Source organism: Dromiciops gliroides, chromosome 2, assembly GCF_019393635.1.
Source record: "Dromiciops gliroides isolate mDroGli1 chromosome 2, mDroGli1.pri, whole genome shotgun sequence".
In the NCBI taxonomy this organism is placed as follows: Eukaryota; Metazoa; Chordata; class Mammalia; order Microbiotheria; family Microbiotheriidae; genus Dromiciops; species Dromiciops gliroides.
Window position 1 is genome coordinate 218,862,311 of NC_057862.1, and position 14,587 is coordinate 218,876,897.

At 40.3% G+C, this 14,587-nt stretch overlaps 1 pseudogene; it reads left to right on the top strand.

The window, feature by feature from the left end:
* The first annotated feature begins 12,803 nt into the window (after positions 1–12,803).
* LOC122741399 lies at positions 12,804–13,525 on the top strand (annotated as a pseudogene).
* Positions 13,526–14,587: the final 1,062 nt, after the last annotated feature.

Sequence of the window (14,587 nt, forward strand, 5' to 3'; positions counted from 1 at the left end):
AAGCCTGAGTTTCTCTTCTGTGAAAGGACACTGAATATTTTAAAAATCAAGTGGAGAAGTATTGGCCTTGCAATATATCCAAGATTCTTAATCTTTTTTTTTTTTCAGGGCATTGAAGGTTAAGTGACTTGCCCAGGGTCACACAGCTAGTAAGTGTCAAGCGTCTGAGGCCAGAAGACTCTTAATCTTAATTGTGTTGTTAGTAGGGAGATAGCAGATGAAGGGAAGCTTTCCTAAAACATGGGAGTTGACCTGTATAAGAGCATAGAGCTAGAACTAAGAGGGTCCCCAGACACCATCTAGTCAAACCCCTTCATTTTCATAGTTGTGGAACAGAAGTCCAGGGAAGTTAGATGACTTATTCCAAGTCACCAAGGTAGCATTTTCTGTAACTGACATATCAATCAACACCTCTACCTCAAAATGAAGTGTTCTTTCCATTGCACCATAATGCCTTCCAAGAGTTTATGTCTTTTAATAGCATAAATGTTTAGACCTACACATTTTTTACATACCCTACTACCAAGTAGTAAAATGCAAGTAATCATCTACTTGCTTGTGGGTCTCTTCTAAGAAATTTATTTTTATTGCTTGCACATCCTCTTTTTTTCTCTGTGATTATAAACAAGGGTTATTTCACGATGATACTCTCAATCTCTTATATTAATTAAATATATAATACTTCTGCTTTCAGGGAGAAGAAAATTTTACATTCACCTCAAATGTTTACGTACTTTGTCCTAAAAAATAAGGATGTGGGTAGCATACGGTTAAAACTCAAGAAGTGTCAGTCAGCTGGTCACACATCCCCGTGATTCAACAGGAGAAAAGCAAAATGAGGATGACCTATAAAACTAAGAGCTTAACAACTTTTTAGAACATAAGATTTATTAGTATAATGTGGGACAAGTCAATTGGGGCAGAGCTCTTTGAGAATGTGGAATCTACTTTACCTGGTGCCAACTCAGAAGGTACATCTGGAAATTCATGAGGGGTATGTAATGTTTGTTTTTGTTTATTTTTATTTTGTTTGTTTTTGAGACAATCTTGCCTAGGATAGAAGTTCAGCAGCTATATACAGACCCATTCCCACTTCTGATTGCCTCAGAAGCTTTAAACTGTCTCTGTTTCTGACCTGGGCAGGTTCTCACCTCCTTAAGTAACCTTGTGGCCCCACATACCAGTGGGTTTGCTGCATTTGTGCCTTACTTAGTGTGGACATCCGATAGGCTTTTGCTGTACTAAAGCTAAGATCTTTTGAACTCAAGGAATCCACTAGGCTCAGTCTCCCCTGGGAGCAGTAATCACAGGTGTGTGCTGCCATGCCCAGAATGATGATGTATAATGGTGATCATGCCCTCCCCTTCAAAGTATGAACAGGTATTCTGTGACTATCTCTTGCCTCCTTCCTGTGGGGTGAAGAAGAACCTTTTAATCTGCTTCTGACCTGAAAGTAAGAATGTATAGAAAATTACATTGGAGAAATGAGACCTTTCAGCTCTGGAAGTGCTTCAACCCTTTCTTATGCAGTCATCATGGAGCCCCAAATGCATGCCACCACTGTTTTTCTCTCTGATGTAGCTCATTGTTTCCTCTTCTTAGGTGAATGGGTGTAGGAGAAGGGAAACACCAGGTTATGACTTCATTAGCCTCAAAAGATTGAAGGAACCACAAGAGGCCCAGAAATTGGAATCTAAACTAGAGTTTGTTAGAAACCTAGGCAAACTAGGAATAATCTACTTGATCCACTGCCAGGCAGCGGATTCACTTGGAAGCTGAGACACTATGTCCTTGACAGCAAGGGAGTGGCTTGTCCTTCCATTATGTCACATTCAGAAGTGAACTTGGTGAGAGAAAAGATTTGTATAGGTACTACTTTAATTTTAAGCCCACTCTCTCTAGGGATCTCTATCCTGTAGAGGGGAGAGTGCCACAGTTTAGAGAGGAGAGATGTTTTGTACTTTGGTTCTTACACTGTCATTTCTGGTAAAAAAATAAATAAATAAATAATTCTGGGGCAGCTAGGTGGCGCAGTGGATAGAGCACCAGCCCTGAAGTCAGGAGTACTTGAGTTCAAAGCTGACCTCAGACACTTAACACTTATTAGCTGTGTGACCCTGGGCAAGTCACTTAACCCCAATTGCTTCACTAAAAAAAAAAAATTCTTTTGAGAAAGCTAATTGATGTTAACTGGTTATGAATGATCAGTGATTTAGGCAATATTAATGGACAAATTGATATTTAGGTGAATATACATAATGGAGGCATAAAAGCAAGAATATTAGAGGGAAAAAATATCCTAATCCCTTCAAAGTTCTACTAGATCCCCTAGGGTCATAGTAGCCTTTCTCTGGGTACTCCAACTGCTATTGAGATATTGTTGTTCTGCTTTCCTTCTTGAAGAAGACCAAAGACACAGAGCCGAGCTGAGCAAAGAAGACCAAAGATAGAAACAGTTCAGGACTATGAACCTAAAAACCTTCAGGATAGCATTGCTTCCAACCCATTGTCCACAGTCATCATCCTGGAAAGCAATCTCTGCAGTAATACAGCCCAACAACCCCTGCTGCAGGGGCTGCTAAAAAGACCCAGAAAAGAACCTTGTTGCCACCAAAGTCCTTAGCACTATCAAATGTTCAACATCAGAAATTGCTATGATTTTATCAGTGAAAATAACATTTTAAAAAGAGGCATTATCATCTTCTTTGTTTCTGTATCCTAAAGACCATGGGACCTTTTCTGACTTATAGGTAAAACTTTTCATGTGTGTTATGTGTTCCTTGAAAGTAGGGACCATCTTACTTTTCTATTTGTATTCTCATGGCTTATCTTAGTGCTCTGCACATAATAACTGCTTAATCAATGTGTTATTTGTTCATGAATGTGTTATATGAGTGGCTTTTAGTGGCATTAGAATATTGAACACACAAGACACTGAAATGATGGGAAATGGGGAAAAAGTCAACCCCTAGGGATGCTGTGTCAGTTCAACTGGCCAAAGGACTGTGCTCATTGGACTTTGGTCTAAAGTCAAGAAATCCTGCTAGATCAGTTATCTATAATCATTCTAATGCCATAGACTGTACCCTTCACACTGGAATGATCTTATAAATAAATGTGCTTTGTCATAAAAGGGAAAAGTGAAAAGGGAAAGGAATTAAGTGAATTAGTACAAATATGTCATCTTTATTGGAAAAACAGCTTCAAGTTGTTTCATTTTATTAATTTATTCATTTTATTAATAAGACCAGCAGGCTATTAATAAAAAGATGGTCATTTAGAAGTCTCTCAGACCAAAGACTATCATGGTAGTGAGGCTCACAGTTTATATACCCTTGAAACAATAGGTGTTTCATCAAACAGCAATCAAATTTAATTGGTCAATACAATTTTGAGGTAGGCTATATTAAAATGAAGGGCTATACCAGACCAGAACGTATACCCTTTTCAATGGGTGAGCTGAGTGACCTTTCCCTCTATCAATTCAAAGAATGTATACCCTTTTCAATGGTTGAGTGACCTCTCCCTGGACCTGAAAGAGAGGCCTTCCTATCTAGAAAAAAGATCTGTCTCCACCCATTCTTGAATAGAACACAATGAGCTTCCCCACCCTGGATTCCTTGAAAATTTAGGGTGGGTCTAACCAAAATGAAGAGATTAAATGCCCTCTTACTATGAAGGAGAAACTGAATCTCTAAAGGTCAGGGCTTTGGAAGAGGGGGAAGCTCTGAATTTCCCCAAGATATCAATTATTAATAAACATTTCTCACAAAAGTATAATTTTATTATTGGTAAATTAGTTTATAAGATCTACCTTAACAGTAGAAGAGAACCACCCATATCTGTTGGTTAGTATTGGCTAGAGCACAGTACTAATATGGCCAATCACAGATTTGATCCCAGTGGTGTGATATTTGAAGGTTACCAGGCAGGTATTGAAAATAACTCCCTACTAACTGTCACAATGCATGAAGTTCCCTATTAGAAATGTATTCCTTTGAGTTGTGAAGGATTTCCTTTTTTAAGGGTGTTCTAATATTCTTGGCAAGGGTCATATCACACAATATCTTGGGGGAGGTTAGTTAACTGCCAGCTGTGAATAAACCTGGTGGGAATGAGACCAGGAATGGGAATGGGGTAGAGGTGAGGGAGGAAGATGCCACCCCCACATATATATACACACACAAATCAGGAAGGAAAAGAGATGGTTGCAAAAATGAACAGTGCCTGTCAGACAAATATGTCCAGAAACAGCCCTAGTCAGTACTGTTACCTTTTTCTTCTTCTTTTTTTTTTTGGCAGGGCAATGAGGGTTAAGTGACTTGCCCAGGGTCACACAGCTAGTAAGTGTCAAGTATCTGAGGCTGGATTTGAACTCAGGTCTTCCCCTGAATCCAGGGCCAGTGCTTTATCCACTGCTCCACCTAGCTGCCCCCTACTGTTATCTTTTTAGTGGAAGAAAAGTACCAAGGTTGTGGCAGCATGGTGGATATAGATTAAGCATTACTGCATGTTGGAAAATATATTGAATTTGTAGTGAGGAGAAATTCTGTTTGATAGTTATCAGCTACATAGCCATGGACAAGCTATTTCATCTCTCTCTGAGCCTCATTTGTAAGATAGGGATAATAATATATAACTGGGACATGGGTCTTTCCTGTTGTGCAGAGATGACAGCAGTAATTGCTAGCTTTGTCTCTCCCCTAACTCCACTGTTTCTGGTAAATTTTTGTGGTGTCTGAAAACCTTAGGGCAAGTTAAATAATCTGGTCAGTCATAAAGATGAGTTAGGAAGCAGGGGTGACAGGAATGAGAAAAATGAATAGAAAGGAGTGGATTTTCCCTCGATTAAAAAAAATCATTGGGGGGCAGCTAGGTGGCGCAGTGGATAGAGCACCAGCCCTGAATTCAGGAGGACCTGAGTTCAAATCTGGCCTCAGACACTTAACATGTAACTAGCTGTGTGACCCTGGGCAAGTCACTTAACCCCAATTGCCTCAAAAATAAAATAAAAAAACATTAAAAAAAAATCATTGAGAATTGCTGACCTTGATGGGGTGACATCCTGCCTACCTTCAGAATTTGGGAAAAGATGATTGGAATTCAGTTAGCTGAAAGGAGAGTTGAGATAACTAAGTTGAGTCATCTTCCCAACCACAATAAGAAGGGACCTTTTGTGAGTCTGCTTGGGCAGGGCCAGGAGACCAATGAAAACAAAAAAGGTAGAAATATGTTAGCCCAAGGGCATGTTGGTCCTGACTCTTATTACAAGGGCTGTAACAATTTCCTGAGGAAGGGGAAACAGATGGCAGCTGCAGTGGTGGAGACAGTAGCAGTGGCAGGACAGTAGAGTGATGAAGCCTTTAAGACTGGATGGAAGTAAGATAGTGGGAGTAGTACTGAATTATACAGAATCTAACAACAGAAAACAAATACCACCTGTACCTGTAGACAGTGGTCTCAAAATGGGAGTATTGTAAGGCATTCAGAGATTATCAGTGCAGAAAAACACTGACCCAAGAACTGGATGAAGGGTGAGATCCATATCTATGCTTCAGGCATACCCATGACCTTCACTGTTACTATGAGCAACATGGACTCTCAGGTCCTAGGGAAAGAGATGTGGGCTGCCTCTCTAATAACAAGTGCTTTTCCTGCTTGTTGTTGTTAATCCATTTCAGTTCTGTCTAACTCTTAGTGACCCCATTTAGGGTTTTCTTGGCAAAGAGTTTGCACTGGTTTGCCATTTCTTTCTCCATCATTTTACAGATGAGGAACTGAGGCAAACAGGGTCTTGCCCTGGGTCACACATCCAGTAAGTATCTGAGGCTGGATTTGAACTTAGAGTTAGGTCTTCCTCTATTTACTGGGCCACCAAGATGCCTTTCTTGAGGTATACCTTAATCCCTGGGGATTTAGAAGAAACATATAGGTCCTTATATAAAGTGGGCCTACCCAAAGGGATGGTTTGCTTGACCCCTTTGATTCTTCTCCCACTTATGATGGGGTAGGGGGCTCAGCCCCAGGGCAGTGATAAAAACTTTAGTGACCAGTTAGATCCCTGGGGGAGGGGAGACTCACCAGAGAAGAAGGTATTCTTGGCTTTTGTGGGTCAGACCTGAATTAGATCTATATTTTAGGCTCAGGATTGTAGTGAAATGAGTCTGACAGACTAATTGCTGGGGTTTTTTAGGCCTCAGAGGACTAAAAAGTAGTGTTAATGTTTAAAGTCCTAGTCTCTTAAAAGTAGTCAAATCTCAGGAACACGTTTTCTGACTTTTAAGGCAAAAGCTTGTCTGGTCCATATGGCAGTGGCCCTGGTAGATGTTGTTTGTGTTTTTTCAAGTTGTTCTTGTTAAATAAATCCTGCTCTGTGTTGAGGGAGGCTGCCAGTCTCTTTCCTTGCCCCAATATTGCCGCTTAGCTAACACTCCCCAATTAAAAATTGGTCCCCACAGAAGAAAGCATTATATAAATTAGAACTAATATTAGAATACCATATTCTTACTCAGTGATTGCTTCCTATTCTTCATGATGAAACCATTGTTCCCTGTTTTCTTTCCTATAATTTTTCTCATACCTAGCAATAATTTACTTGAGCTAATCTTACAATATTAAGACTTTCAATCTCCAAAGTTAATTAAAGAATGTCTAAGCTTGATGGAATAGGAAAATATAGTTACTAGTGTCAACAGACCAGAACTGGCTTCTAATCTGTGAATGGCTGGAGCGAAACAGAGCAGGCTAGAAACAGAAGAGTCAGGAATCAAAGAGAAATTTTATTTTCAAACTAAGGAAAATGGCTTGCAAGCAAGAACACATATGCTTGGGCCCCACTCCTGGTGGGGAGGCCATGAGGCAATTTGGGGAGTTCTAAATACTAACACTAGTTGATGTAGGAGGCAAAAAAGGGATTAACAGAAAAACCTAAGACCCAAGCTCTAATTCAGATCTGAGCTCTAAGAGGGATTTGGACCCCAGTTAATAGATAACTTAAGACTTGAGTCTTCATTAATACAAGTCAGGGCCTATGTTCTTGTTACCCACATTAATCAGCACCCATAACAAGAACATAAAGAGGCAGGTCATAGAGACCTTAACTATAACAATGATACACAGACAGGGTATAGAAAATTCAAACTGATAAATGAAAATATTTTGAAACTAGACATGGGAATCAAAAGGTGACATGTGTAGAAAAGGCCGAATTTGTCCCCAGGTTCACCTTATGACATGTAAACCCCCAAAATACACCTCCAGGGAAAAAGTTATCCACCTTGGGGGTTGGCTCAAGCCCCCAGAAACTCCAAATTAGGATAAGCCCTCCTATGTACCTCCCTAAGGTGGAGATTATTATAATGAGACTGATAATCAATTTATCCATACTATAAATATAACTATCTTTTCTTTCCCTATTCCAGAGATACCTTTCAACTTTCTTGGTTTTCTCCCTGTGTTCACTCACAATATTGCAATAAAACTTGGGAAACTGAGTCACAGAGTCTTGTAATTCTTTTGGGACGACTCATGATCAATTTGATCCTAAATCCATCCCACATCACTAGTGACTACCCAGTGAGCTGTAGCCCTGACAATGAGGGGTTACGGCAAGAATGTGACAAGCTTGATTCATTGCAGGACCTTCTGAATGTGTCCATTACTTGTCCAGCTCACAGAACACTTGATGAATTATGTGATTTTGCCAGAGGGTGGGTGCAAAGGATTGTTGTTTTTCTAAGATCAGGGCACAGCTTCCTTGCTAGGTCTTAGCTCTGGAAAACAGGGGGTCTCCTAATATTTTATCATTTCCTCCTTCTGGCCAAAAGGAAGGGGTCTGAAAGAGCCCCTACCCTTCTGTCCAATAACCAAAAGAGGCCAGTTGAGTCAGGATGAGATGTTGCCCAAGGGACAGTTTCTTGAGGGGACCTATTGGCAAAGTGTGTGCCAGGTATGACTGCTAGATATCATTTGATTGCAAAAAGAAAAGAGGGGAAGGGTGGTGTGGTAAAAATTATTTATGGTTTAGATTAATGTCACAAGTTTTTAGCTGAATCATGTACATGCTACTGAGCAGCTTTTGAAGGACCTCCCCTTTTGGGGGAGGAAAAACTGAACGCCACTGGAAGGGCGGCAACTTCTGGTAGGCAAGGCATGTTTAAAAAGTCGAGGCTCTTTCAGTCTGGAGATCAGTCTGGTAGCGTCCTGGACCTGGAGTTGGCATGTGTTTTGCTCTGATGAGTAACTGTAGACTAACTGGGGATGGTGAGTCAATTACGAAAACCCTAAATTCCTTTGAACTAGCTTAATTGGGAATGGTCTGGGATTACATAGGCTAAGCTTAGAGTTAAGACTATCTATCTGTATTTCTATTTCCTTATTTCCTTAACTGGTTTCACCTTTGTGGTTTAATTAATTCCCAAGTAATAAAATCTGATCCTTTATGAACTAAAGCTCAGAGGCTCCTTTTCTTACTGGCCTGGGAGGAATATATAAAAAGGAAAGTTCAAAGGGGAGATTAAACCTAAAAGAGTCCCTCATATTTCCGGGACCCCAATATTAAGGCGAGTCACCCAAATAATGCTCTGTATATAAAATTTTGGCCCTCACAATGGCAAGAACGTAGAGGGAGAAAATGCCAGGTGACTGGGCACATAACAAAATGGAAGATAAAAAGAACTAGGATGGTATATTCAGCCCTTGTCCAGAGTCTTGGGACAGCTGTCTCATCTGGGCACTGGCTGCTTCTGGGTCTATACGAAGCAAACCCGAAGTCCCTGGAGGGTTCTGTTGTCCACTGAGGAGCAGGAGCTTTCTTCAGATGATGCGCAAGTTTGGCAGCTGTGAATGTGGTCAGAAGGACCTGGTAAGAACCCTTACAAACAATGATTGCACATAGAGATGGTCCAGTTTCCTAGCCACGCAGGGTTAGGTTCAAATAGTGCAATAAGATTTTTCATAAATTCATAATTATAGTTCTATTAATGTCAGATTACATATCAAACTACTTAGAGGGCTCACAATGGACTAGTTTTGGGGAGATTTACATGCCACCAAGGTAACCAAGAAAACTTAAACATAAATGTCTTGAAACAAAAGACCAAAGCAATACCATAACTATCACCAATACTAACTAATATCAAGGTTCCTTGTAGTCTAGTGACTCATTCTCAGCATCTATTTAATAAGCACATTTTGAGTGCCGAATGTCTCACATAGTTATCTGGTCCCTAGATATCTTCTCTTGGACAATAGGCTTTATTCTCAGGACAGCTCTGAAGGGTGCTCTACTTCTCTAGTTCCAAACCTAGAGGTTCCTTGATAATTTTGCTAGTAACAAGACTTAATGTAATTTGGTACAATCACTTAAATTTGGTTCTCCAATCTTGAAACTTCAGAAGATTTCAGTTTATATATTCCATTTGTTGTTTCTATCCTTAACTAAATCCTGTACCTGATAGGAAAATCTTTTAAAAATTTATGAGGGTCCAACTATAAAATGAACAATCTTTTAAAAATGTATGAGGGTCCAACTATAAAATGAACTCTCTTGCCTTTTAATATTATCAGACAGATACTTTAAAAATGGGAAAATAATTTCCCTTTCTTTACCATTATCAGTGCAATTTATATGTAAAATCCTATTAATCCTTAATTAATAAATCCTTAATCCAATTTTGAGAACCTGTTACCAAAACACTCAAAACCTGAATTTCTATGATAGATGCATTTGGAAGCCAATCATATGCATCTGTATATAGTTGCTAGAAAAAAAAATAACAACAGTCTAATCCTATTGCTTTTCTCAAACTCAGAGATGTTCCTGTATCAATCTATGATTTAACAGATTTTATATAATACTTATAAAACTTCTTGATTATAGAAATTTGCTATAAAAGGGAAAAGAAGGACATAGTTATACCAATGTTATATGTCATAACAAGGAAAAAGACTCCCTTAGCTCTGTTTGATTCCAGGAATGAGTCATATCTGACAGCCAATCATGTATTCCCAGGGTGTTAAAAGCAAGGTTCAGGATTAACCAGTTGGGAATTTTCCTTTTCAGAAAGGAACTAGCACAATGGGGAAACTGAGTCATGAGGATCCTACTTTGGGCCAGGTCAAAGTCATACCCAAAACTTTTCACAGGCACAGACATTCATCTTTAGCAGTTCCCAGACTGCAGCACATGGCATTTTCTATTGGCTTTGTGACAATACAGGCAATGAATGAATCTTTCCTTGTGTCCTAAACTCTTTAGCTACATCCCTTAGAAGGTTTTTTTTTTTTTCTGACTGGCTGTATTTTAAATCTTTCAAGGTCACAGAATCTTACAAATAGCACAAACAGGACAGAGCCATTTTACATTTTACAAAGACATGGACAAAAACAAAACAAAACAAAGACATGGACAAAATGACAGGCACAGATACAGACACAAAGCATGCAGTTTCATACAATCTCAATTTTAACAGGTCCAACAGAGGCACACAGTCTGCAAATTTTACCAGAAGCATGCAGAAAAAATAAAAACAAAAAAACACCAGAGGCATTCAGTTTGCAAGTTTTATCAGAGGTGTGCAGAAAAAAAAAATAGCAGCGGCATGGAGAGAAACCAATTAACAGAGGTGTGCAGGTTAAGAAAGGGTATCCTTACCACAGTGATTAGAGATGAATCACTGGAAGGGATCAGGTTTTTCCTCACAAAGAAAGGCAGAGTCAATCAAAAGTGAGAACTTGGAGTGGATCGGAGCAGGAAAAGGGCCTGGTGGCCTCACCAGACAAGGAAGAACTGGGCTCCAAAGAAATCTCTGGTGGTACCTAGTCCACTCCTGCTGGTACTGGAAAGTCCACTTGGCTTGGCTCTGTGTCCAACCCCAATTGTGGGTAGGTCTGAGGCTCAGTTGGTTAGAGACCTGTGCCAAGATGATTTCTATTGGGGCTTTGCTATATCTGATATCTATATACTGTAGTCTTATAAACTATAATATTTATACAGGATTCTGCAGTTTACAAAATGCTATCCCATATATTATCTCATTACATTATTGAAAGGAAAATTCTTCATTTGGGCTTTCACCATGATTAATGAAGCAAAATTCAAGACAGGATTTTAAAAAGATTTTATTACTCGGGACAAAGAGAATTAAAAGGATTTTATTATAAGTAACAAGGTAGCAACATGTTGACAGGCTGATCACTGAAGATGAGCAATGACTTCAAAGCAGGGACAACTTTTATAGGTCACTTTAAGATAATCCAAATAGGGCCATCTCAGCAGAAGAGGTAGGGGCCTTGCATTTCAGTTTCTCCCCAAGATAGCAAGAACAGGACAATTTGCTGATAAGGGTACTTGACAAAGAGCAGGTAATAAAAAAAGCTATAGACTTAATGTCTCCCTCTCCATCACAGCCTCCCCCAACATTGATTGATAAGCAGGGTAGGGGACAATGGGTTGCTGAACCACCATAACTTTCAACAAGATCCTCACTTCTTACTCACTGAGTCCCTAACTTCCTGCAAGTCCCAGCTTAAGGACCATTTCCTACATAAGGCCTTTCCTGTACCCCGCAATTGTTGGTGCTTATCCCCGGCCCTGTCTAATTACTTTGTATTTATTTTGAACAAAGCATTTTCCATATACTTAGTTGGGTTCATGTTGCTCCCCCTCCCTCAACGCTATCCTACAGAATGTAAACTTCTTGAGGGCAGGGAGTCTTTGTATCATAAGTACCTAGTTTAGTGCCCAATACATATTAGATATTTATGTTGACAATGGAAAGAGTTCTGGATTTGGAGTCAGACAACCTGGGTTCAAATCTTATCTTTTCCTCTTACTAGCTGTGTGACCTGGACCAACTTAGTTAACTTCTCTGGGGATCAGTTTCTACAAAATGGGGGCGGGGGAGTGGATTTGATAACTTCTAAGACTCTTTTAGCTGTAAATTTATGTTCATATGGATAAATGCTTATTTAGGGAATGTAAGGGCCAAATTTAATATGGGGGAATTAATTGGGCAGATCGCTCTAATATTGGGGTAAGAAAGGAGATTAACAGCCTCTTTCAGAAAAAAACAAAACAGGGTTTTGTTTGATGGGAACAAATTTAAAACACAAGTAAGGTTAATAAAAATAGGAACAAAGAAAAAAAGGAATAGGAGAAGGAAAATTATACGACCTGTAATCACACCACTGCCTGGACTCAGCAGTCCCATCTCTCTCTCTCTCTCTCTCTCTCTCTCTCTCTCTCTCTCTCTCTCTCTCTCTCTCTCCCATGCCAGAATGAATTTCTCTTCCCTTCTCCTTCTCAGAAACCCCCCCCCCCCATCCCAATCCAGAAACCAGGCTGTCTGCATTCAGTCCCAAGCTAATTGGCTGACAGCTCTGATTGACAGAATTAATAGGACTGCCAGTCTTCCCAACTTCCAGACGATGAAGGTCACCTGACCAGCCTCACCAGGCTTCTTAGTCATGGTAATTTGGCCAAGTCCATGTAGGTGTCAGCATGTGGTGATGACATGAGCTGCAGTGCCATGGTGGCAGCCACAGCCAGTGAGTGGAACACTGTGCTGGCACAGAGGCGACAGCGGGTGCCTGAGGCTGGCTGGGTGCATGCCAAGGCTTCTAATTTTAGCCAAAGATAGGGTCATAGAAACCTCAAATCACAATTAATTTTTTACATTCCTTCCTTTGTTTCATCAAAAAAAAAACCACGGGGTGTTTCCTTGATGAAACAGTAAAAAATAACAGAATATCATAACCTATGCTAACAAACAATATACTAATAACAATATAGGAAAGGGAGAAAGGGAAAATTTTGTCCAGAGGGGCAGTCGCTCATGGACTGGTGCTTTAACAATGTCTACAGAGGGTGGCTCCTAGCTCGTGGTGGTGAAGGTGCAACTTCTTTTGGTCGTCCCGGATCTGGGTTCATCCGACACTGGCAGTCACCCCGCAGTGTCCAGGCTGAGCTTCCACCTTCGTCGCCGCCATGCCACCCAAGATTGACCCTAACGAAATTAAAGTCGTGTTTTTTTAAGGTGCACTGGTGGTGAAGTTGGTGCCACATCCGCTCTGGCCCCCAAAATTGGTCCCTTGGGTTTGTCTCCCAAAAAGGTTGGTGATGACATTGCCAAGGCAACTGGTGACTGGAAAGGGCTAAGGATCACAGTGAAACTTACCATTCAGAACATACAGGCCCAGATTGAGGTTGTGCCTTCTACTTCAGCCTTGATCATCAAAGCCCTAAAGGAACCTCCTAGGGACAGAAAGAAGCAGAAAAACATTAAACACAGTGGAAAAATCAGTCTCAATGAGATCATCAACATTGCTCAACAGATGAGGCACCAATCCTTGGCAAGAGAGCTCTCTGGAACCATTAAAGAGATCCTTGGAATAGCCCAGTCTGTGGGCTGCAACATTGATGGCAGGCATCCTCATGATGTTATTGATGACATCAATAGTGGTGCTGTGGAATGCCCAGCAAGTTAAGCTACAAAGGAAGACTATTTCAATAAATTAACATTTGACAACAACAAAACAAAACAAAACAAAACAAAACAAAAAAACCCAATGTCTACAGAGGGAAGGCCTCTGAAGAAAATACATATTACAGATGGTGTATATAGTAACAGGAATGAATGAATGCAAATCGATGGGCTCATAGTGTTTTTTTGTTTTGTTTTGTTTTGTTTTTTTGTTTTTTGCGGGGCAATGGGGGTTAAGTGACTTGCCCAAGGTCACACAGCTAGTAAGTGTCAAGTGTCTGAGGCCGGATTTGAACTCAGGTACTCCTGAATCCAGGGTCGGTGCTTTATCCACTGTGCCACCTAGCTGCCCCTGGCTCATAGTGTTTTAAATGGAATTATTTGACTTTACTTAAAACCCAAATCACTCTGGCTTTTATTGAATGCTTGTAATAGCCTGACCAAGCCTCAGAGGCTCATTGTTTAGTTTTGATGGCTTAGAAAGGGTATAAATAGCCATTGTTTTCTGTTCTGACCAGAAATTTGGGGGGGAAATTGGATGTAGGTGAAAAGAAATGAATTACTTTCTATTGTAACACCAAAGGCCATTATTTGCAAGAGAGAGGAAAATTAAGGGTTGTAAGGGCAAAATTTAGTGTTGGGGCTAGAATTCTAGCTAACTATCTAAAATATCTAATGAAGTGGTCGGCCAATAAATTATAAGCTTTAGCAAGCGTTAGACTTTTAAGCATTATTAAGGAGAATAAGAATTTGGTAAAGAGAGAGAAAAAAGGCGTAGATTCCTATCTATTAAGGGAGAACGCATTTCTAGCTCCCCCTCGCTGCCAGAGTCCCCAGAAAGAGCCCCAGGTCAGAGCGCCAGGTTCCGCCCTTCTTCCTCCCACAAGTAGACGTCACTTCCTGATGCCAAAGAAAAGACTCCTGGTCTTGTCCTCAAAGACCTTCACTTCATCGCGGAGCTTTTCTACTGTAAGTCTCCAGCAGGTGGCGTCATTCCAATCATTACATTAGTATGGGAAGAGTAAATTGGGTGGCTCGCATTAATAATGGGTAGAAAAGAAATTAATAGCCGCTTTCAAAAAGCACAAAACAGGTTTATTAAT